Source organism: Mytilus edulis, chromosome 4, assembly GCF_963676685.1.
Source record: "Mytilus edulis chromosome 4, xbMytEdul2.2, whole genome shotgun sequence".
Classification (NCBI taxonomy): Eukaryota; Metazoa; Mollusca; class Bivalvia; order Mytilida; family Mytilidae; genus Mytilus; species Mytilus edulis.
Genome location: NC_092347.1, coordinates 49,896,995 through 49,923,169, shown reverse-complemented (window position 1 = coordinate 49,923,169; position 26,175 = coordinate 49,896,995). Strand labels below are relative to the sequence as shown.

The 26,175-nt window shown below is 32.6% G+C and overlaps 1 long non-coding RNA gene across 2 annotated transcripts; it reads right to left on the bottom strand.

Moving 5' to 3' along the window:
- Positions 1-8,788: 8,788 nt before the first annotated feature.
- LOC139519903 (uncharacterized) lies at positions 8,789-25,293 on the bottom strand. 2 transcript variants are annotated; one of them, XR_011663748.1, is made up of 8 exons: positions 23,677-24,003; positions 23,367-23,591; positions 22,622-22,871; positions 22,182-22,250; positions 20,355-20,561; positions 19,918-19,986; positions 19,376-19,440; positions 8,789-19,140 (listed from the first exon to the last, which is right to left on the bottom strand). It is a non-coding gene; the product is annotated as an uncharacterized lncRNA (long non-coding RNA). The 2 variants fall into 2 exon arrangements; XR_011663747.1 differs by having other exon boundaries at positions 23,367-25,293.
- Between the last annotated feature and the right edge of the window lie 882 nt (positions 25,294-26,175).

Here is a 26,175-nt window from a genome sequence, read left to right as displayed (position 1 = left end):
AACCAGCAATGAACTGCAAAAATGAGGTCAAGGTCAAATAAAACCATTGCGACTAACATAGATCATAAAATATTTCCATACACCAAATATAGTTGACCTATTACATATAGTATTAGAAAAAATTACCAAAATTCAAAAACTTAATTTTGACCACTGAACCATGAAATGAGGTCAAGGTCAGATGACACCTGTCAGCCAGACATGTACACTTTACAATCATTCCATACACCGAATATACTAGACCTATTGCTTATAATATCTGAGAACTGGACTTGACTTTCACTGATCCATGAAATGAGGTCGAGGTCAAGTGAAAACTGGCTGACGGGCATGATGACCTTGCAAGGTATGCACATACCAAATATAGCTATCCTATTAATAAGAAAGAATTAAACATTACAAAAAAATCTATTTTTCAAGTAGTCACTGTACCATGAAAATGCGGTCAAGGACATTGAACATGTAATTGACGGAAACTTCGTAACATGAAACATCTATATACAAAGTATGAAGCATCCAGGTCTTCCACCTTCAAAAATATAAGGTCTTTTAAGAAGTTAGCTGTAGCAGCTGCCGGATCACTATCCCTATGTCGAGCTTTCTGCAACAAAGGTTACAGGCTCAACAATAAAATGGATCTTAGTTATCAATTTAATCAAACAGAAAACAGGAAACAATAAACTTGCGGAAAAGATGGTATACATATTCTCACATCTGGCATATTAAATTAGAAGCCTGGAACCTTTGATAACTATAACCTTAACTTCTTTCCCTCAAATATATAGGCCGACTAAGCGGTATGGGCTTTGCTCATTGTTGAAGGCAGTACAGTGACCTATAGTTGTTAACTTCTGTGTCATTTTAGTCTCTTGTGGAGAACGAGTTGTCTCATTGGCAATCATACCACATCTACTTTTTAATATAAACAAAACAAATGTTTGAATTGTTTTACATTTGTCATTTCAAGGCCTTTTATAGCTGACTATGCGGTATGGGTTTTGCTCATTATTGAAGGCTGTACCGTGACCTATGATTGCTAATTTCAGTGTCATTTGGTCTCTTGTGGAGAGTTGAGTCTAAATGGCAATCGTACCACCTCTTATTTTTATCAACAACTCAGACAGCTTGAAGGACATCGGATCTTAAAATAAGTCTTCTTTCAACTACCGTAAATACATTTAACCTTTAACTCCTCAAAGAAAAACAAAACACAAACTTATTTTGTTGACCAGCTGAAGTACTGCATATTGTTAGCTGCCGATTTAATAATTAGGGAGCTACCATTTGATTTTTATGGGGGGGGGGGGGGGGGGGGGGGGGGCTAGGATGAAATTTGAAAAAAATAGGCAGGACAGGAGTTTTGAGTAAAAAAAAAAGGCAGGATGAGACACTTTGCAAAAAAAAAAGGCAGGATGACAATTTAGGTAAAAAAAGTCAGGATAAACTAATAAAAAAAAAGGCAGGACCGAATAGAGTGAAAAATAAAAAGGCAGGACAGAGATTACAACTAAAAAAAAATGCAGGACAAAATTTTTCATCCTAGCCCCCCCATAAAAATCAAATGGTAGCTCCCTTAGACAAATTATCAATATAAACATACATGTAATGCAATATGAATTCAGTAACTTGTACTGGTACTAGAAAAAATATCTCATTTCAACCTTATACATTTGAATAACTATACAAACTATATTTGTCAATGCGAGCGAAACTCGAGCGTTTGACCTCACTAGGCAAATGAGAAAAAAAAACATAATTTTGTTTGTAAATGTGTAAGTAAAAAAGAAATCTTTTTATCATTAGGACAAGGATTTGTATAGTAAGATGCTACTATACAAATCCTTGATTAGGACTACAGCTTTAAAATATTTGGTACAAAAGTGGAAATATGATAACGTTTGTATAGACATTCTGACATAAAAATTATAATGTTTAAAGTTCAGGCTACAACTAAATACAGTAAGATGTCACTTTTCACATGTTACAATCCAAATTTTTTGGTGCTAAAATTCCTACGCCTACATGTATCACAAATATGCAAGAAGACAAATTATTCCTGTTACACTTTTATGCCTAGGGAATTATACATACAATATACATGAATACAACTCATAAGCATAAACATATACACATAAAGAAAATCATTATAAATGATAATTAATGGTCCTAACTACACAATAATTTTGGCCATCTAAATAGACTCAACTCAAATATGCATTTTGCCGTGCAGACAGACTTGAGCCAGCATTTAATCAAATTTGTAATGTAATACAATACAATAATCTCATATACATATGCAAACATCATATAACACAGTAATAGTATATATATACTAATTAGTAGTTTACACACCACGTTGGAGAGAAAAAAAATATATATACTTTCTGCAACAATAGTAATACTGGTAAATCTATTAACATCCAAGAACATTCCAAATATTAAATATCATATTTTGAATACCCGTCATAAACAGACACTCGCCGCCCAGGAAAAACCAAATAGTTTGGAAACCTGAGTCATGGAGCAATGCAAGAACTGTTTCTGGGTAATGATGCCGTACTCCATCATGATTATAGTTATATAAAAAGACAAATTTTTATACATAAAAGGAAGTTTTAACTGTCAATGTCTACGACTAGAATGACCACCTAGACATTTTTTTTTCAAAACACGCGAAAAACAAATAAGCATAACAAAACATTAGGTCACATGAACGATCAAATCATACATCATTGACCCATACAAAATATGAAAGAAAATTTAAGACAGTATTTTTTCGCTATACTGCGAAACGCTGAAAAATATATAATTACTTGTAAACTGTACTTAAAACGAGATTAAATAAATATGTAGTGGAAAATGTTGGAAACCTGCTTTATAACTAATTGCTTGGAAGAACTGTGTCAGGAGGTATACTTTGGACAGTATAAACTAGAGGCTCTAAAGAGCCTGTGTCGCTCACCTTGGTTTTTGTGAATATTAAACAAAGGACGTAGATGGATTCATGACAAAATTGTGTTTTGGTGATGGTGATGTGTTTGTTCATCTTACTTTACTGAACATTCTAACTGCTTACAATTATCTCTATCTATACATGCTATAATTAGGCCAATTAAAATTAATTGATAGATTTTCATCCCCGCCCGCCCCTCTGAAATCGTCCCGCCCCGATTTTTTTTATTTTTGAAAATTTACGATTTCCGGATTTTGTTCATTTCCGTTTTCGGTGACCGTAAAAAATTTCGTTTCCTTCAAAGCTTCCTGTTTCAAATTTCGGTTTTCGTATTTCTTCCGAGTATTCTAAAATGACTCTGCAGCTCTAAGATGACAAAATCATCTATGGAGAATAGAGATTGATTACGAGAATTCGAAAGGGCATGAAATAATCGGGTTACAAGTTATACGCCGTGTCCAAGAACGCAAATCGCGGCAGGGCATAAATTTCTGTGATTAGGAAACCGTTAATATCTTTATTAATAAAATGACTTTGTGGCAGGAATTTTGGACTGTGAATTATATCCAAAGAGCAAGAATCGTGGAACACATTGATACTAAAACATAACTGGACTAAACAAATTGACATAAGCACGAAGTTGTTAAATTTATAACAGTATATTGAGTTCAAAAAGTCGGCAAACATACACTTAGATTTACATATGGCTTTTGTTTTGTTGTTGACAAACATCAACTGTTACAGCAAATACCTTCTGTCCCAATAGTAGAGTCATTCAACAACTTCTTCTTATTTTTTTGTTTGTTAAGTTCAGAATTATATTCATAAAACAGTTTGAGTTTTCATTTTATCTGTACTTAAAAGTTTGTTGCATACCAATGCATATTAGTTTCATTTTATGGAAACAGAAAACATCGCTTAGAAAGACCATCAAATTTGGTGGAGGTAGTCCAACTGAAGAAAGCATTTCTCTACGTTTTTGCTGTTTACTAACAAAAGGTTTTTAAAGCAGCAGTTACATGTGGAACAGTGGCGGATCTAGCCATTTTAAAAGGGGGCGGTTCCAACTATATGTCCCTATTCAAATGCATTGATCCCCCCCCTAAATCCGCCTCTGAAGTTCCAAACCCCTGACCCCCTCCCCCTGGATCCGCCACTTGGTTGCCAATCAGAGATTTTAATGTGAGATTTGAAAAATCATGTACGATTCCTTATACATGTATATACATGATATAAGCTTATTATTACACTTGCATATATGAAGAAAACGTCACAAGAGGGTTTCATAAGAAATAAAAATTAAAAAATAAAATCCTCCCACCCGCCCCATTTTTTTAAAAAATTTGGATGAAAATCTACTAATTAATTTTAGTTGGCCTTAACTTGGCTTAGTAGTTTCAGAGAAGATTTTTGTAAAACCCAACAACAGGTTGTCCGAATCACCTGAAAAATTCAGGGCAGATAGATCTGGACCTGATGAACATTTACCCCATGTCAGATTTGCTCTAAATGCTTTGGTTTTTGAGTTATAAGCCAAAAACTGAATTTTACCCCTATGTTCTACTTTTAGCCATGGCGGCCATCATGGTAAGTTGACCGGGTCACGCCACACATTTTTAAAACTAAATACCCAAATGATGATTGTGGCCAAGTTTGGTTTAATTTGGCCACGTATTATCAGAGGAGAAGATTTTTGTAAAAGATAACTAAGATTTACAAAAAATTGTTAAAAATTGACTATAAAGGGAAATAACTCCTAAAGGGGTCAACTGACCATTTCGGTCATTTTAACTTATTTGTAAATCTTACTTTGCTGAACATTATTGCTGTTTACAGTTTATCTCTATCTATAATAATATTCAAGATAATAACCAAAAACGGGAAAATTTCCTTAAAATTACCAATTTAGGGGCAGCAACCCAACAACAGGTTGTCCGATTCACCTGAAAAATTCAGGGCAGATAGATCTTTACCTGATGAACATTTTGACCCCATGTCAGATTTGCTCTAAATGCTTTGGTTTTTGAGTTATAAGCCAAAAACTGCATTTTACCCCTATGTTCTATTTTTAGCCGTGGCGGCCATCTTGGTTGGTTGGCGGGGTCACGCCACACAATTTCTAAACTAGATACCCCAATGATGATTATGGCCAAGTTTGGATTAATTTGGCCCAGCAGTTTCAGAGGAGAAGATTTTTGTAAAAGATAACTAAGATCTACAAAAAATGGTTAAAAATTGACTATAAAGGGCAATAACTCTTAAAGGGGTCATTTGACCATTTCCGTCATGTTAACTTATTTGTAAATCTTACTTTGTTGAACATTATTGCTGTTTACAGTTTATCTCTATCTATAATAATATTCAAGATAATAACCAAAAACAGCAAAATTTCCTTAAAATTACCAATTTAGGGGCAGCAACCCAACAACTGGTTGTCTGATTCATCTGAAAATTTCAGGGCAGATAGATCTTTACCTGATGAACATTTTTACCCCATGTTAGATTTGCTCTAAATGCTTTGGTTTTTGAGTTATAAGCCAAAAACTGCATTTTACCCCTATGTTCTATTTTTAGCCGTGGCGGCCATCTTGGTTGGTTGGCGGGGTCACGCCACACAATTTCTAAACTAGATACCCCAATGATGATTATGGCCAAGTTTGGATTAATTTGGCCCAGCAGTTTCAGAGGAGAAGATTTTTGTAAAAGATAACTAAGATCTACAAAAAATGGTTAAAAATTGACTATAAAGGGCAATAACTCTTAAAGGGGTCATTTGACCATTTCCGTCATGTTAACTTATTTGTAAATCTTACATTGCTGAACATTATTGCTGTTTACAGTTTATCTCTATCTATAATAATATTCAAGATAATAACCAAAAACAGCAAAATTTCCTTAAAATTACCAATTTAGGGGCAGCAACCCAACAACTGGTTGTCTGATTCATCTGAAAATTTCAGGGCAGATAGATCTTTACCTGATGAACATTTTTACCCCATGTCAGATTTGCTCTAAATGCTTTGGTTTTTGAGTTATAAGCCAAAAACTGCATTTTACCCCTATGTTCTATTTTTAGCCGTGGCGGCCATCTTGGTTGGTTGGCGGGGTCACGCCACACAATTTCTAAACTAGATACCCCAATGATGATTATGGCCAAGTTTGGATTAATTTGGCCCAGCAGTTTCAGAGGAGAAGATTTTTGTAAAAGTTAACGACGACGGACGACGCCGGACGCCAAGTGATGAGAAAAGCTCACCTGGCCCGAAGCTAAAAAAGGAGAACTAATCAAAACAAAATACACGATCATGTTAAAATATATAATTTATAGAGTATATAAAAAGAAACTTGACACTCTGGGTAGAAAGTGAAGGTTTTCAAAATATTTTCAACCATAATTCTATGAAAGACAAGCAAAATTTAATTATAATACATCATGCTACAAAATACCTAAATAACTATAAATCTGCTTCTACTATATTAAAACATCTCAAATTGCAACTACATGTTTTGCCACTGAAGTATATCATCTTACAATTATAAGGAAGAAAAGGATTTAATAACACCAAGGATAAGGTCACTAAGGTATCATTAGGAAAATACTAGTTGTACAAAATACATTGCAGTATTTATTGTTGATTCATTCTTATTTGCTGCATACCAGCACTCAGTCTGGTTTTTAGAAAAAAGCTAGAAAAATGACAGTTTCAGGCTGGGCAAGAACATTTTGTGTGGCACATGTCACATAAGCAAATAAATAATTCTGATACAATACAAACAAAGCTATACATTTAAAAGGGTTTCAATACATCAACAAAACCTACTTCTACACATTGTGTTTGTTATAACAAATGAATTATAGACTTGAATATAGTTTGTGGAACCCTAATCTCTTTATTTCCTTGGCCTCATTGTGGTTGAAATTAACTTTCACAAAAAAAATCCTATTTTCAACATAATCAGGATGCTACTGGCAAAGTTAATAGTATTTCACTTTCTGGCACATAAGCATCAACTAGAAACACTTTTCATCTTAAGGATCATTAAGGGCACTTATGGAACCTGACCCTTTCACATTGGCAATTAATTTAATAGAGGAATGTGTCCATAGTACACGGATGCCCCACTCACACTATCATTTTCTGTGTTTAGTGGACCGCGAAATTGGGGTAAAAACTCTAATTTAGCATTTAAACTAGAAAGATCATATCACAGGGAACATGTATACTAAGTTTCAAGTCGATTGGACTTCAACTTCATCAAAAACTTTACCCTGAAATTTGCACTATCATTTTCTATTTTCAGTGAACCGTGAAATTGGGGTCAAAACACTTATTTGGCATTCAAATTAGAAAGATCATATCATGTGTACTGAGTTTCAAGTTGATTGGACTTCAACTTCATCAAAAACTACCTTGACCAAAAACTGTAACCTGAAGCGGGACAAACGAATGGAAGGACAGATGGACAGAAGGACAGACGAACAAACAAACGAACGAACGTAGGCACAGACCAAAAAACATAATGCCCGTTTTGAGATATTGAATTTGTGATGATTTGTTTCTATCAAAGTAAAAGAGTATTTTATATCCAAACAAGTATGGACACAGATGCAAATAGTCAGTGGGGTTAAAGGTTGTTACAAATGCATTGACTGGAAATGTGTATTAACAAACTTAGTCGATGTGTACATGTCTTCATTCAAATGATTGACTAATAGGAAAAGGGGGCTTCAACTTCCACCCCCCCTCTAAGAATTAAATTGTTGAGAGTTTGAATATGGAGTTTGTTAATAAATCTCTGTAATAAATAGCTGCACTGTAGGCGCATTATGTGCCTGATTCCTTTTAGGCTTGCTTAAAGGTTTAACTGATTTTTTTTGTACATTTATTAGGCTATTAGTTTTCTCATTTGATTTGTTTTATATTTGTCATTTTAGGCTCTTTATAGCTGACTGTGCTGTTTGAGCTTTTGTCATTGTTGAAGGCTATTCGAGGACCTGTAGTTGTTAATCTTGTTTTAATTTTTGAAAGGTAGCTGAAGTCAAAAGACATAGATAATTAACCAAAGTTTCATAAAATTTTGTGAAAGTGTTATGAGAATAATTGAGATAGGAAATGGGGAGAGTGTCAAAGCGACAACAACCCGACCATAGAGCAGACAACATCGAAGGCCACAAATGGGTTTTCAATGTAGCGAGAAACTCCTGCACCTGTAGGCGTCCAGAAACCAAAAAATCCCTCCTTTTTGAGCATATATAAAATATCGTAACACAGAAACATAAAATCTGAAATTTATTAAAAATCAAAAGGGACCTTAGATCAATATTTCAACAAAGTTTCATGAAAGTAGGGGGAAGTGTTTTCTATTAATTGTCTGAAGTGTGGATGATGGACGGATGGACAACAGTATACTATAATAAGTTGTGTATGAGACAGTGGTATAAAAAAATGGTTTTGAATGAATAATGATTAGAAACTGTTTAATGCAGTTATTGATATAATACTTGTTAAAGGGCATTATTAGACTATAGGTCAGACTATGGGTACTGTTTTATTATGCATGTTTCAGGGGAAAATTATTGCAAAATGTTAATTATTTATAGGTGGTAGTAAGGTTGTAAAAGATCAAAATCTGGAATTAATAGAAATTGGTAACAAAGTATTATAATATGGATGTGTGAATAGGACTCATCAGTAGGTGTTTCACACATCAATATTATTAACAACAAAAAAATATAACTCAATTGGTTGAAATCCAGTGAATCAGTTTCTGGTGACTGCGCAAATAAAAGAAATAAGAATTTGATCGCAAACTTTGAAAAGTTAGTACTGCCTATACCCCCAAGGCCGAGTTGACTAAGTCTAAAATGTGGAAAAGTCTAAATAGTGAAAAATTGTTTTAGAGAAAATTTTGAATATGTGATAAACATAAATTACATTTATGAAATAATGAACAAAATATTTTAATGGGATAATCAATTTAATGTGTCGGTTTGGCCTTGTGAGTTTCGTCCCTTTAGTACATCTTTTCAAGTTGCATTTGAATACTTTTATATATTAGACATGTGTTGATGGCTCATTCATTTAAAATTTTAGTTTAACAAAAACATGTGGTTTTTTTACATAATATATGGTTGAATAGTGGATTGTAGCAGTACTTGTGGATGATTTAATAAGAGTTTATGTAAAACAAAATGAATGAATTATATAATTGGAACAATTAAAATTTTCTTTGAAGGAATAATACTGCTAACTGATCAAAAGATAATAGACTCAATAAATATGATAAAGGTTCTGATTTTGTATGGTTATATTCTGTTTGTACTGTTTGATATAATAAGTTTGTTCCTAGTAAAATGTATTTCTCTATTAATTGATAGGATTGCCGTTAGTTTTAGATTGTTGGTTGTCAGGTTTTATCTTTTTTTATAAAAATAAGCACAATTTTTATACAGGGATTTGTTTTTTTAATAATGACCAATCGTCTTTATTTCATTGAAAGGCATAGTTTTGTCTTTACTGAATTTTATTGATCTAAACAATTTGTGAAATATGCAAGTAACTTTAATTTTGGCATGATGAACTATCATGTTTTTTAGGAGAAGTGGCCATGGTTTTTATTAATGCTGACATGATGCAAAAAATAGAGATAAAATTTCAAGGAAGTTCTATAGAAACTGAAGCTTGATGGTACAAACTGTATATGATTTAATGTGTAATTATTGAGATCAATGTGGGAGTTTGATAATGGACTTGCATTTGTGTTGGTATGCATTCAGGAAAATTTATTTCCTTGGTTTTTTTTTCAATATATGGAAATGAATTATTTAAATCTTTAAAATTGTTTACAATTAAAGTCTGAATATGTTGAATAATTTTAAATAAATTAAAGCAATTGTAGTTTGCTTTAAAGCAACAATAAAAAGATATTGTGAGAAATAATTTGATAAAATTATATTTAATTAATAAGAGAAAAGATGCTAGTTTGTTTATAAAGGGACGAATTGAAAAATGATATGAAATAAACATATGTACAGTAACATGTGTAATAAAATGACAAACATACCTTGTATTATGCATAAAAAAACAAAATGTAAAATGTCTATTGTAAAATCTAAAGCTATAATAGAAAATTTAGGAATGTTTTGAATATCATATGTTGAGGTTTAAATAGCTATATTGGAAAAAAAAACAGTATAAATAAATAATAATACATGGTAAAATGTAGCATCTGCCACTATTTGGTGGACTGCAGATGAGGAATGGAACTCTTAGAATCTAACTACACAATATACATTATCTTAACTGGAGATTCATACAATGCAATAATATTTGTAGGAATGGCAAGATTGAAATTATCTTTTACAGAAACATTACTTATAAAGAAAGATTCCTCAGGAAATTCAAAAAGGAAATATTTACATGATTTATGACATTAGCCACCAATATGTGGCTTGCAACGTTTAATGACATCTGCCACCATTTGGTGGACTGCAAATGTTAAAATGGTATTCAGCTATTCCAATTAGACTAAACAATAAATATAACTACCTTATATCTGCCACCATTTGGTGAACTGCAGATGTAAACATGGTCAGTTATTCCAAAGTTACAATACAATAAATATAACCACCTTATATCTGCCACCCTTTGGTGGACTGCAGATGTTAACATGGTCAGCTATTCCAAAGTTACAATACAATAAATATAATCACCTTATATCTGCCACCATTTGGTGGACTGCAGATGTTAACACGGTAAGCTATTCCAAAGTTACAATACAATAAATATAACTACACTATATCTGCCACCATTTGGTGGACTGCAGATGTGTTTAAACAATAAATATAACTATATACATGTACACTTACTGCAGATAATGGGGCTCATTATCAAGTATCTAAATACTTGTTTGGATTCAGCATATCATTGAACATCAAAAATTCAAAATTCCTTTAAAAATCAACTAAATTTTATTTTGCACCCTTTGGACCATAATGTAGACCAATTTGAAAAAGAGACCCAAGATTAAATATTTGAATACACGATTAGATTTGGCATATCAAAGAACTTCAACAGTTCAATTTTTGATGAAATCAAATAAGTTTAATTTTGGACTCTTTGAACCCATTTAAAAAATGAAGACCAAATTCCAAAAACTTTATACACTGTTAGATTTACCATATTTAAGAACTCCAAGAATTCAAGAATAAAACCCCATTGAAATTCATCGAGAAATAAGCAATTTATACAAAGTATAAGAATAGTATAGTTTTTGGCCCCGTTTTTGGACCCTAATTCCTGACCAGTGGGGCCATAAATCCTAAGATCAAACTTTCTTTTTTGGAATGGAACCTTGTGGTACAAGTCCAGAGAGATTCACAAATTATTGTCTTGAAACTATAAAAATACTTATTTTGACCCCTTTTGGACCCCTTGCTCCTAAACTGTTGGGATAAAAACCTCCAAAATTGATCTTAACCTTCCTTCAGTGGTTATAGTTTAAAATTTTATTGATTTCTATTTACTTATACTTATGTTATTATCTGAAACCATCTGGTTTTGGATGACACTGACGACTTGATACCTATATATGACTAAAGAACATAATAAAAATTGCGGTTGTATAAAAAATTTATGAGAATAGTATATCAAAGGTCTTTGAGTGATGTTTTACACTAAAAATTTGATAACAAAAAAGCGAGGCATTCAGCAGTTACATTTTTATAGGTATTTTCAGTAAGGAACACTAATGATTTTAATTATGGGGGTAAGGCCAATATTTATTTAAAGGGTATGTTTCAATATCTGTAGTTGATATTTTCAGGGATGAAAACAACGCTATTTTTTGTCTTTTAGTTTGAAGTAAAATATTAATTAATGAAGTGTTGTACAATGTTTTAGTTTTTGATGTTCAAATCACCTATAAGCAAGTTTGTCTTTATACATCATAGCATTTTTTCTTTTTTGGTGCACATGCACTCTTTTTCCTTGGTTTTCCATCATCATCGTCTGATTTTTTGTATCCAAACAATAACTGAAATAGCAAGTCTTTTCGAGTTGTTTGTAAACACACCACTTTTAATTGGCAGAGAAAACTAGTGTATCTGTTTGGTTTGGGGTTTTGGCCCTTAATTATAACAATACTTGAGGGTGTGCTGTAGTAATTTAAATCTACGTGTTTCTGTTTCTAGTGCATCTTCATCAGGATGAAAACCACAGGCGAGTACAAAATGGTGGAGTGATAATTTGCATGTCACAATGTCAACAAGGGGAGTAATTATGAATAGAAAATGAGAGTTGGTATGAAATTAAACTTTAAAAAGAATGTTAAATAAAATTTGTTGAATGATGTTTAATCAAATTTTGCAGAGGTACATGCTTCCAATTGGCTTCCCTCAGAGTTACGTGCTTCTAATTGGGACCACTCTGCCAGGGGTACTGCTTCTAATTAGCTTTTGCAGACAGAGGTATATATGTACTGCTTCCAATTAGCTTCGCAACAAGACAGAGGGTGTGCTCCCAATTAGCTTCACTAAGAGGTACATACTTCCAATTGGCTTCGCTCAGACAACCATACTACTTCCTGTGATGTAATGGTATGGATTTGCAAGTCTATACTACTTCTATTGTTGAAATGGTACATAATTGCAATTAATTGTCGTCCAAATTTGCAAAAACATATTTTATTTAACATTCTTGATCCAGTTTACTATCTATATTTTTGGAGATTTTGCATTTAGACCAATGAACAGAGTGAAAAGTGTAGGGCTCCCACATTCTCTCAGGAGAGTCCTTATGATGTCCGTTTTGAGATATTGAATTTGTGATGATTTCTGTTTCTATCAAAGTAAAAGAGTATTTAATATCCAAACACTAACTGAAATAGCAAATCTTTTTGAATTGTTTGTAAACACACCACTTTTTATTGGCAGAGTAAACTAGTGTGTATCTTTTTGGTTGGGGTTCAATAGTGTAAAGAAAAGAAGTTCAAGCCTCAAAAGCCAACTTGCAGGAAATTCATTTTTTAATACATGACCCGAAGACTAAAAATAAAAATCCTCTTTATGTCAAGTAAACAAATACCAATTCCTAGTATGCAGCTATAAACATTGGAAAACTTTTAATTCATTTTAAAGTGATTAAATTCCTTTCACTGCCAGTACACTTTTTTTCGTTTTCTTTTTCAAGATTTTCTAATCTAAAGCTTACTAGGGAGTTGTTTCGAAAAATTAACAAATTTCGTAATTTATCATGTCAAATCTACAATTTGAATTTATACTGAAAATTATCACAACTTTTTTCTTCATTTATTAAAATCAAATTTTTAAAGTATATATGAGGTTCATAATTCAAAACTGTTCAAAGAAATAATAAGGGTTTCCATTTTCACTTAAACATAACAAAATAATTTCTAGTAAAATCTTTTTGGTACCATGAGTAATAATTCTATTTTCAAAGATATCACGATTTTTCAAGACCACAAATATTAATTAACAAACTGATATATATGCTTACAGAGTCTGTTCTTATGAATTCATTAACTTAAGAACCAATGATTCTACCCCATCCTCTGACAATTTAACTTAAAACAAGAATGTGTCCATAGTACACGGATGCCCCACTCACAATATAATTTTTCATGTTCAGTGGACCGTGAAATTGGGATCAAAACTTTAATTTGGCATTAAAATTAGAAAGATCATATCATGGGGAGCATGTGTACTAAGTTTCAAGTTAAATGGACTTCAACTTCATCAAAAACTACCTTGACCAAAAACTTTAACCTGAACTTTCAATTTCTATGTTCACTGGCCAGTGAAATTGGGGTCAAAACTTTAATTTGGCATTGAAATTTGAAAAGATTATATCATTTGGGACCAGGGATACTAAGTTTCAAGTTGATTGAACTGCAACTACATCAAAAACTACTTTGACCAAAAACTTAAACCTAAAGCGGGACAGACGGACGAACAGATGAACGAATGAACAGACAAATGGGCGAATTGATGAACGAATGAACAGACAAATGGGCGAACTGATGCACAGACCAGAAAACATAATGCCCCTCTACTACCTAGTTGGGGCATAAAAATTAATTTATTGTATTTTACATTTAAATAAAATTTATTGATAATAAAAAACCCTAAGTTTTATATTACTGTGCTTACAAGCTATTTATTCACCTAGTCAATTCAATTGTGTAATAACAAATATACCTTCATGTGCTACTTTTATAGACAAATGGGGTCAAATTTTTAGACATTTCGGTTTCTTGGACATTTCCCTCTAATGGAAAAATATACTTAACTTTTTTGTTTTAAAAGATAAACACAAGCGGAGTTATGTAAAAAAAACCAAAAAACTGGAATATCATCTCTGCATATTAAGAGTATTTTGAGTTAAATTTGTGTAACAATTCTTTTGAAATAATTCATTATCATGTTTTCATTATTTTAGTAAAATAAAAACGTCATTTTTGGATATTTTATATATTATCTAATTATATTATATTATTTATCTTATTTAAAAAATTTCCATTGATGTTTTCTTCAAATTGGCACAAACAATCTTGATATATTTTCAAGCTTACGTCATATTTAAAAAGAGGGGTTCATGAACTTATTTTCAAGTTAAATCAGTCTGAATGATAAAAATCAGTCAAAAATTAATCTTTTCTTAATATGTAACTATTTGACATGGCAAAAAGTAACATTTGACATTAGCGACATCATTACCTCCCCTGTTACTGTATCATATGCCCTTGACAGCAAACTTATATCAGCCTCCCTATAGATCTTGAGGAACCTTGGCTGTCAAAAAGATACAGTAAGTTAAGTTATCATTTAAAGGTGCATAAACTAAAATTATGCACCTTTGACTTTAAAAAATTTGGCCCTTAATTATAACAATACTTGAGGGTGTGCTGTAGTTATTTAAATTTACGTGTTTCTGTTTCTAGTGCATCTTCATCAGGATGAAAACCACAGGCGAGTACAAAATGGTGAAGTGATAATTTGCATGTCACAATGTCAACAAGGGGAGTAATTATAAATAGAAAATGAGAGTTAGTATGAAATTAAACTTTAAAAAGAATGATAAATAAAATTTGTTGAATAATGTTTAATCAAATTTTGCAGAGGTACATGCTTCCAATTGGCTTCCCTCAGAGTTACGTGCTTCTAATTGGGACCACTCTGCCAGGGGTACTGCTTCTAATTAGCTTTTGCAGACAGAGGTATATATGTACTGCTTCCAATCAGCTTCGCAACAAGACAGAGGGTGTACTCCCTATTAGCTTCACTAAGAGGTACATACTTCCAATTGGCTTCGCTCAGACAACCATACTACTTCCTGTGATGTAATGGTACGGATTTGCAAGTCTATACTACTTCTATTGTTGAAATGGTACATAATTGCAATTAATTGTCGTCCAAATTTGCAAAAACATATTTTATTTAACATTCTTAATCCAGTTTACTTTCATACCTACTTTCACTTTCTATTTATAATTTCTTCTTATGGTGACAAATTGTGAAGTGCACATTATCACTTGGGAATTTTGTACTCTTCTGTAGTTTTGATACTGATGAGGGTGCCGTAGGAACCAAAACTTGTCTATCTTATATGCAATCAATTTCAACAGAAGTTGGAAACTATGAATTTACTTATTAAGGTGTTTGATAAATCAAGTTTGATTTAGGTCTATTTTTAAAAACTTAAAGCTGATGATTTAATAACTCATTTATATATGTTTGTCACCAATGTATGAGCAAATAAAAATTACATGAAATATGAAATGGATGAAATTAAGATTTTATCACAGCTGTTATGTGTTTTATGTAAACCGTGTACAGAAAATTCAATTTGACGTTACTAAGCAAATTTAAAGCCTCTTAATTTTTAACTTATTTTAATATTTTATGGAGATTTTGGCAACATAATGCAATAAGAAATACACAAATGTCACTAAATTAGCAATAATATGCCCCCCTTTTTTTATATGCCTTAATACATGCAAAGAGAAATGCCTAAAGACAAGGTCCTTGACAGAATACTGGTTCTTACAGAGAATTCTACCCCTTGAACATAAGAATAAAAAAACACTAAAAATTTGATATAAACTACCGGTATATATTCATTATGATCAGCAATTTTCTTCTGATACAGATTACTACCTAGTAGCTTATTGATAACCTATCCTAATTCTAATATATCTCGAAAAATATAGTGATGTACCAGAAATTGTTATTTCGCTTTAGGTTTAAATGAAGTATTTATTTACATAGGCGACAATGATAGCTTTTTTGGGTTCTGCGTTTTCACGAGTAAAGATTTTTGAAATATCTGTCAAATTCTGAATTTTTAACACTTTTGGGTGTAAATAAAACTGCAAAACACATATGGAACACAGAATAATTTTGCTCATCACCGAGATTTTCCTCCAGTGTTCTCGCTATTTCTAGTTTACAGGGCAGCAGAAAATAAATTTACTTCTACCTATTATAATGGATGTAAAAATATGTGGCACCAGTCATTTTAATTACTTGCTTTTAACATATAAGGATGACATGTTGTCAAGTTTACTCTTGAAAACTGATAAATTTATTTACATGGCATAATTATGCTTTTAAAAGATCAATCTTTTTGTGGATATTTTTTTAATGGAATTGATGCCTAGGCATCTTCAAGATCCAGAAGTATTTTCACTTAATATATATAAAAAGACGATGTGGTATGATTTTGAGACATCTCTCCACAAGAGACCAAATGACACAGAAATTAACAACTTTAGGTCAATGTTCAGCCTTTAACAATGAGGAAATCCCATACTATAGTCCGCTATAAAACGCCTAAGTGTACATGGTGTAAAACAATTCGCTTTTGTTTTGTGAAAATTGTTCTCAATTAAAAAGTTTCCAGATATATCTAAGCTGCATACTATAATTCTAGTACAAACATGTAAACAGGATGCAAAAAATCATAAATCTATGTTTGCATTTGTTAAAAGTAGTTCACGTGAATTCCAGTCAATGGGTAATTGTCAATAAAAGTACAAGTTTACATCATCTTTAATTGAAAAGCATCGTATTTTTGTAAGGATAATAAAAAGGGAAGTTCTGATGGTCAACAATATAGCGATCAAATACTGTTTAGTTTTTGCTTCAAGAAAGGGAGGAGAGTCAGAGAATATGACAATAATGTGTTGTGATATAATATCAGTCAAAGAATAGAAAGTGAAATATATAATGTTGTAGGAAATCTGGAAAACAGCAACTAAATTACTTATGAAAATTTGAGGGGGGGGGGGTGCTTATAACAAATTGTGATATTTTTCAACAGAATTAGAATTTGTGAAGCAATTTTGCTATAAATAATTCTTTCTTATATTTAAATGTGCTTTAACTGGAATGAAAAGTTAAAAATAGCACACCACACAGTAATAACATGGTCCTATAGGCTATGCAAGACTAAAAATAAGTTGGGGTCAATTTAGGCCGTAACACATATTTACATATAAAAGTGCATATAGAAACTATGGGAAAGAGCAATTTGTTTCTTTTTGGTAATTTCTATGCTAAATTGACATGATACAAAAAGTCTGAGCGCAACAAGACCCTTTCATTGGACCTTTTTGGATGACAGTATAGTCTGATGCAAATTTTATTTTCATTTTTCATTGGAAAACTTGCATGTAATTTTATTCTCAACAGGCATATATTTGAACCACTAACTATCCTACAGAAGAAGAAAAAAGTTTCATATGAAAGGAAACAGGTACAGCAATCTTTGTAAAGTGATTTGTTTTACTGACTAAGAGAACTCTTAAAAATGGAATTCAACTAATTCGACTTTTATGTACATAGCTCCTTATCAGGGAAATTGCAGAATCTACATTTACTGATCTGGGAATTTGCAGAATCTACATTTACTGAACTCCTAGGCCCAAGAACAGTTATTTCAAAGTGCATTTCTTTTAGACACTAAACACAAATAAAAAAAGCACACTTGTTTTAACAGTTTTTTAAGGTGTAGTGCACTACTTATGGGACAAATTATATCAATATTATAGAAAAGTCTATCGACTCTTAACTCAAAATATGGACAATTATACATTAAGGTGGTCTATAATTCAATAATATACAACATTTTACATTACATTAAGTACATATAGTACACAAATTATTGTTTTACAGAAACTATATTATTTTACATTCCCTGAAAGTAAGGACATTGTTTTATCAATATTCTCCTATTTTTTGGACTTGTCAAAAATTCAGCCAATGCATGAAAAGTTTAATGGATGCTTTGTAAAACAGATCCAGTACTCTGGTACTGCTCAAATTACAGAAGAGAATGTCTAAGTTATATTGGTAAACTGTGCACTAAAGAAACTTCTAGTATGAGGCATTAAACAGGTGCATTACCTCCCCTTGACCCTGTTAGACTTATGTTCCATTACAACAGAGTTGAGTACATGTAGCAATAGACTTGATACTTAGTCAAGAAATGGCTGTGACTGGTAGTAAATAAGGATTACTTAAATATTGCTACGTGTAATCTCTTGAATGTATCATTATACCAATTTTGACAGTAATATTTTTGATTTCCATATAAAACCATTGCTATACTAAAAATATTTACAATATTTTTGTTATTTTTAGATTCTCCATTCTTAACAAATGTAAATTTTAACTTAATAAGAACCATTTTATCTGTTGAGCCACAAGTTAAAAAAAATCCATAGCATATAATGGAAGAGAGAAAAAGAAAGTTGAGTGAAAATTCAAAACACAATACACTAACCTTAATTAAAACTTCCACTCTTGTTGAAAATGGAGAATCTTTACATTAATTATTTTAGAATTTATCAACTACATTCTTTCTCTTGTTTATGCAAGATTTATATGAACCGTTCATATTGGAAACTGTTCCATGGAGTTAGAAAGACCGTAAAGGGAAATATGGTCACTCTAATTGGGTCTTCTTCAGACTTGCAAATGTAAGGCGTCTGTTTGGTAGTGCAGGATGTACAAATTGGCAGCTATGTCCAGTGTCAGAATGAGGATGTTAAATCTGATGTCTTGTGAAGAGAGTGCTCAGCTGTCAACATGTTAAGAACATTCACATAATCTCCAAGGAGTAATTAATCACATAATTATATCCTTCAGCCATAGCAATTGTTATCTGAAAAAGAAATACACTTTTAAATTTTCTGTCATATTTTAAGAAACTGAAATAGGCAAAAAATAGCAAACTGGGAATAACAATTTAAGCAGAGAAACTTTTGAAAACAGTAATTTTTTCCCTTCCTAAAGCTTGACAGGTCATTCCAGAAAATATTAAAATTCTAAAAAGATTATAAAAATCACATGATCTTAAATCGAAAATTTTATAAATCTATAAAATAGTTCTTTCTTACCTTTAAAAGTCAACTCTAATAGCCATTTCCAACATCAATCTGTAAGGACACGCTGTAATGCTAACCTGAAAAATAAAATACTAAGTCATTCAAAATAGTAGAAAAAGAAATCACTGTTGGTATACATATAGAAATAGATATAAACATTTTAAGGTAAAAGAAGATGCAGAGAAAACATCAATGTGACAACATCCCAACAACAATAATAAATACGACATACTTTCCAACCTCTGAAACCTCAAAGAGTGATAATCCCTCTCAGCCTTGACAGCTTAGGAGGAGATTTTGCGTTAATGACATTTTGAAGTTAAATATATGACCTATACATGCACTAACTTATCTACAAAACACCAATAAAACCAGACAAGATCTCTATCTAGTTCGAGTTGACATAGCTAAAATGATTTTCAATTACCAATACTAATAAATTAAACATTAAAACTACTGACAAAAAGTTTTCAAGCCCAGTGATAGCTGATTGTTTGTTTCTTTTTATTGACAGTATGATAAAACTTGTTTAAATAAAGGAATTATATACATACTTGTATTTAAGATATCTTATACCACAAGTCTTACTCCCTTTCATGAAAACATTGGCACTGTTTTATAACCTAAAAAGGAATTAAAATTGACACAAATTATATATTTAACAAATTTGTTAAATTGCCAGCCTAAATTTTTATTAATCTATTCTGTATTCTGATTGCGTAATAGTGAGTTATCTCCCACTTAAAGAAACATTCTTGCTGTTTATTATACTAGTCTCCCTTGAAGTAAAAATTCTATCAGGATTTAATTTTCATGGCATTAAGTTTTATTCGTGTACCAGAAAAACATTTATCAAACTGATAAATATCTTTTTTGGTGTGTTGTAAATGTGCAAAATAACAAAACTGTGTGTTGCCTTATAGATTATGCTTATAAGACTATCACATTTTTCCTGATAATGTATAGAATTAATTGGCTTGAATATACTTGCATTATTTCTTTCATGACAAAGCCTCAGACTTGGTTGAAGATCAATGTAATAATTAATCTTCATTCCAGCTGCTATCCTTGCTGCTTGATTGCTTACATGGCAAAGCCTTGGACTTGGTTGAAGATCTAAGTAAACATCTTCCATGGAGTTGCTACTCATCTGCCATCTGGACTGAAAGTTGGTACTGGCCGGCTACTGGAACAAAAACTAAAATTATAAATTAGATTATATTTATAAGACTGCTGTTGGTCAATATAAATGAAATAGACATTCCTTCAAAGTTCATATCCTGACCTGCATCAATGGAGCCATTTTCAGTGTCTTATTTGGTGAACAATTGTAATTTTGTTGGTACTTCATTTTGTGGTTTGGCCAAAGTCTGCATACATTAGTCTTTACAATGACATCAGAGTGATCAATTCAAAATTTTAGAACCTTTAGTCAACAACAAAAAACCATTTGACCTCTTACAACTTTAAGCCTAGTGCAGGTTTTTTCTCTGTAAACTTATTTTATGACGATAAAATTTGTTTAAATAGAGGATTTGTATACATACTTGTATTTAAGATATCTTATACCACAAGTCTTACTCCCCTTCATGAAAACATTGCCACTGTTTAATTACCTAAAAAGGAATTAAAATTGACACAAATTATATATTTTACAAATTTGTTAAATTGCCAGCCTAAATTTTTATTAATCTATTCTGTATTCTGATTGGGTAATAGAAGGTTATCTCCCACTGAAAGAAACATTCTTGCTGCTTATTATACTAGTCTCCCTTGAGATCAAAATTCTATCAGGATTTACTTTTTATGGCATCAAATTTTATTCGTGTACAAGTAAACATTGATTAAACTGATAAATATCTTTTTTGGTGTGTTGTAAATGTGCAAAATAACAAAAAAGTGTGTTGACTTATAGATAACGCTTATATACTTTATCACATTTTTCCTGATACATGTATTGTACATAATTAATTGGCTTGAATATACTTGCATTATTTCTTTCATGACAAAGCCTCAGACTTGGTTGAAGATCAATGTAATAATTAATCTTCATTCCAGCTGCTATCCTTGCTGCTTGCTGCTTACATGGCAAAGCCTTGAACTTGGTTAAAGATTTAAGTAAACATCTTCCATGGAGTTCCTTTTCATCTGCCATCTAGACTGAAAGTTGGTACTGGCCGTCTATTGGAACAAAAACTAAAATTATAAATTAGATTATATTTACCGTATAAGACTGCTGTTGGTCAATATAAATGAAATAGACATTCCTTCAAGTTTCATATCCTGACCTGCATCAATGGAGCCATTTTCAGCGTCTCATTTGGTGAACAATTGAAATTTTTTTGGTACTTCATTTCGTGGTTAAGCCAAAGCCTGCATACAAGTCTTTACAATGACACCAGAGTGATCAAGTCAAAATTTTAGAACCTTTAGTCAACAACAAAAAACCATTTGACCTAAAAATTACAACTTTAAGCCTAGTGAACGTATTTTCCCTGTAAACTTATTTGATGATGATAAAATTTGTTTAAATAGAGGAGTTATATTATATTTATTGTGTCTGTTTATTTAACGCATCAATGTAAAAATATCGGAAATTGATGAGACTGTCATTAAAGTGAGAGGGTTAGCGCTATAGAACCAGGTTTAATCCACCATTTTCTACATTTGAAAATGCCTGTACCAAGTCAGGAATATGACAGTTTTTGTCCATTCGTTTTTGATGCGTTTTGTTATTTGATTTTGCCATGTGATTATGGACTTTCCCAATTGATCTTCCTCTATGTTCAGTATTTTTGTGATTTTACTTTATACATACTTGTATTTAAGACATCTTATACCACAAGTCTTACTCCCCTTCATGAAAACATTGGCACTGTTTTATTACCTAAAAAGGAATTAAAATTGACACAAATTATATATTTTACAAATTTGTTAAATTGCCAGTCTAAATTTTTATTAATCTACTCTGTATTCTGATTGCGTAATAGTGAGTTATCTCCCACTGAAAGAAACATTCTTGCTGTTTATTGTACTAGTCTCCCTTAATGAAGTAAAAATTCTTTCAGGATTTACTTTTCATGGAATAACATTTTATTCGTGTACTGGAAAACATTTAGCAAACTGATAAATATCTTTTTTTGTGTGTTGTAAATGTGCAAAATAACAAAAATGTGTGTTGCCTTATCGATAATGCTTATAGACTCTATCACATTTTTCCTGATAATGTACAGAATTAATTGGCTTGAATATACTTGCATTATTTCTTTCATGACAAAGCCTCAGACTTGGTTGAAGATCAATGTAATAATTAATCTTCATTCCAGCTGCTATCCTTGCTGCTTGATTGCATACATGGCAAAGCCTTGGACTTGGTTGAAGATCTAAGTAAACATCTTCCATCGAGTTGCTTCTCATCTGCCATCTCGACTGACACTTGGTCCTTCCTTTAAGCTTCTTTCCAGATCTTTGTCAATGGCGCAATTTTCTGTGTCTATGCTCTTTTTGCCTATAATTCATTAACCATTTTCATTTTAACTTTAATTCAGTATTATGAAGACTGTTTAATGATAACATCATTATTTCTGAAATTAATGTATGTAGATAATTATCAGAATGTGGTGGCTAACCAAAACAATCTGATGTATCAATTTTGAACAAAGGATCTAAACAAAGTCATATTTTCCCAATTAAAATGTAAATAATTATGTAAATATCCAAATTGTCAATATTAAGAGTATATTTGTTGTAATAATTAACTCAGAAATAAATGTGATGTTTTATTTCAAATCCTAAATTGGGGGATCAGTCTACATTTACAATTACAATGATTCTTTTAAAATTATGTTTCATTAGCAAATAAATTTGAACAAGAAATTATGGACAATTTTGTAATAAAATTTCAAGTCACAGGTCTTTCAAAGAAAAAAAGTGATTTTTATTACCTAATTTTTTTTTTAGATAGTTTTAAACACAAATTTAATTGTAATGACCAAATACTTACATCATCATTAGCTGGCAAATAAAATGAAAATTTTCCTTCAGGTCTATTTCTGAACTTTCATCTGTGCTCCTCCATCTGTAATACAAACTTAAATCATCTTAATATAAGACAAACATGCACACAATCTTATCTTAACATACCTTTCCTTTGGATCCTTTGACGGCACCTAGAGGAAATTTGGACAAAAAGGCATACAAATATGCACACAATCTTATCTTAACATACCTGCTGTTCAGATCCTTGGACGCCACCTAGAAGAAACTTGGACAAAAATGCATACACACATATACACAATCTTATCTTAACATACCTGCTGTCTGATCCTTGGACGCCACCTAAAGGAAACTTGGACAAAAAGGCATACAAACATATACACAATCTTATCTTAACATACCTGCTGTCCTATCCTTGGACGCCACCTAGAGGAAACTTGGACAAAAAGGCATACACACATATACACAATCTTATCTTAACATACCTGCTGTCCTATCCTTGGACGCCACCTAGAGGAAACTTGGACAAAAAGGCATACAAACATATACACAATCTTATCTTAACATACCTGCTGTCCGATCCTTGGATGCCACCTAGAGGAAACTTGGACAAAAGACATACAAACATATACACAATCTTATCTTAACATACCTGCTGTCCGATCCTTGGACGCCACCTAGAGGAAACTTGGACAAAAAGGCATACAAACATATACACAATCTTATCTTAACATACCTGCTGTCTGATCCTTGGACGCCACCTAGAGGAAACTTGGACAAAAAAGCATACAAACATATACACAATCTTATCTTAACATACCTGCTGTCCGATCCTTGGACGCCACCTAGAGGAAACTTGGACAAAAGACATACAAACATATACACAATCTTATCTTAACATACCTGCTGTCCGATCCTTGGACGCCACCTAGAGGAAACTTGGACAAAAAAGCATACAAACATATACACAATCTTATCTTAACATACCTGCTGTCCGATCCTTGGACGCCACCTAGAGGAAACTTGGACAAAAAGGCATACAAACATATACACAATCTTTTCTTAACATACCTGCTGTCCGATCCTTGGACGCCACCTAGAGGAAACTTGGACAAAAAGGCATACAAACATATACACAATCTTATCTTAACATACCTGCAGTCCGATCCTTGGACGTCACCTAGAGGAAACTTGGACAAAAAGGCATACAAATATGCACACAATCTTATCTTAACATACCTGCTGTTCAGATCCTTGGACACCACCTAGAAGAAACTTGGACAAAAATGCATACACACATATACACAATCTTATCTTAACATACCTTCTGTCTGATCCTTGAACGCCACCTAAAGGAAACTTGGACAAAAAGGCATACAAACATATACACAATCTTATCTTAACATACCTGCTGTCCGATCCTTGGACGCCACCTAGAGGAAACTTGGACAAAAAGGCATACAAACAACATATACACAATCTTATCTTAACATACCTGCTGTCCGATCCTTGGACGCCACCTAGAGGAAACTTGGACAAAAAGGCATACAAACATATACACAATCTTATCTTAACATACCTGCGGTCCGATCCTTGGACGTCACCTAGAGGAAACTTGGACAAAAAGGCATACACACATATACACAATCTTATCTTAACATACCTGCTGTCCGATCCTTGGACGCCACCTAGAGGAAACTTGGACAAAAAGGCATACAAACATATACACAATCTTATCTTAACATACCTGCTGTCCGATCCTTGGACGCCACCTAGAGGAAACTTGGACAAAAAAGCATACAAACATATACACAATCTTATCTTAACATACCTGCTGTCCGATGCTTGGACGCCACCTAGAGGAAACTTGGACAAAAATGCATACACACATATACACAATCTTATCTTAACATACCTGCTGTCCGATCCTTGGACGCCACCTAGAGGAAACTTGGACAAAAGACATACAAACATATACACAATCTTATCTTAACATACCTGCTGTCCGATCCTTGGACGCCACCTAGAGGAAACTTTGACAAAAAAGCATACAAACATATACACAATCTTATCTTAACATACCTGCTGTCCGATCCTTGGACGCCACCTAGAGGAAACTTGGACAAAAAGGCATACAAACATGCACACAATCTTATCTTAACATACCTGCTGTCCGATCCTTGGACGCCACCTAGAGGAAACTTGGACAAAAAGGCATACAAACATATACACAATCTTATCTTAACATACCTGCTGTCCGATCCTTGGACGCCTCCTAGAGGAAACTTGGACAAAAAAGCATACAAACATATACACAATCTTATCTTAACATACCTGCTGTCCGATCCTTGGACGCCACCTAGAGGAAACTTGGACAAAAAAGCATACAAACATATACACAATCTTATCTTAACATACCTGCTGTCCGATCCTTGGACGCCACCTAGAGGAAACTTGGACAAAAAGGCATACAGACATATACACAATCTTATCTAAACATACCTGCTGTCCGATCCTTGGACGCCACCTAGAGGAAACTTGGACAAAAAGGCATACAAACATATACACAATCTTATCTTAACATACCTGCTGTGCGATCCTTGGACGCCACCTAGAGGAAACTTGGACAAAAAGGCATACAAACATATACACAATCTTATCTTAACATACCTGCTGTCCGATCCTTGGAAGCCACCTAGAGGAAACTTGGACAAAAAGGCATACACACATATACACAATCTTATCTTAACATACCTGCTGTCCGATCCTTGGACGCCACCTAGAGGAAACTTGGACAAAAAGGCATACACACATAT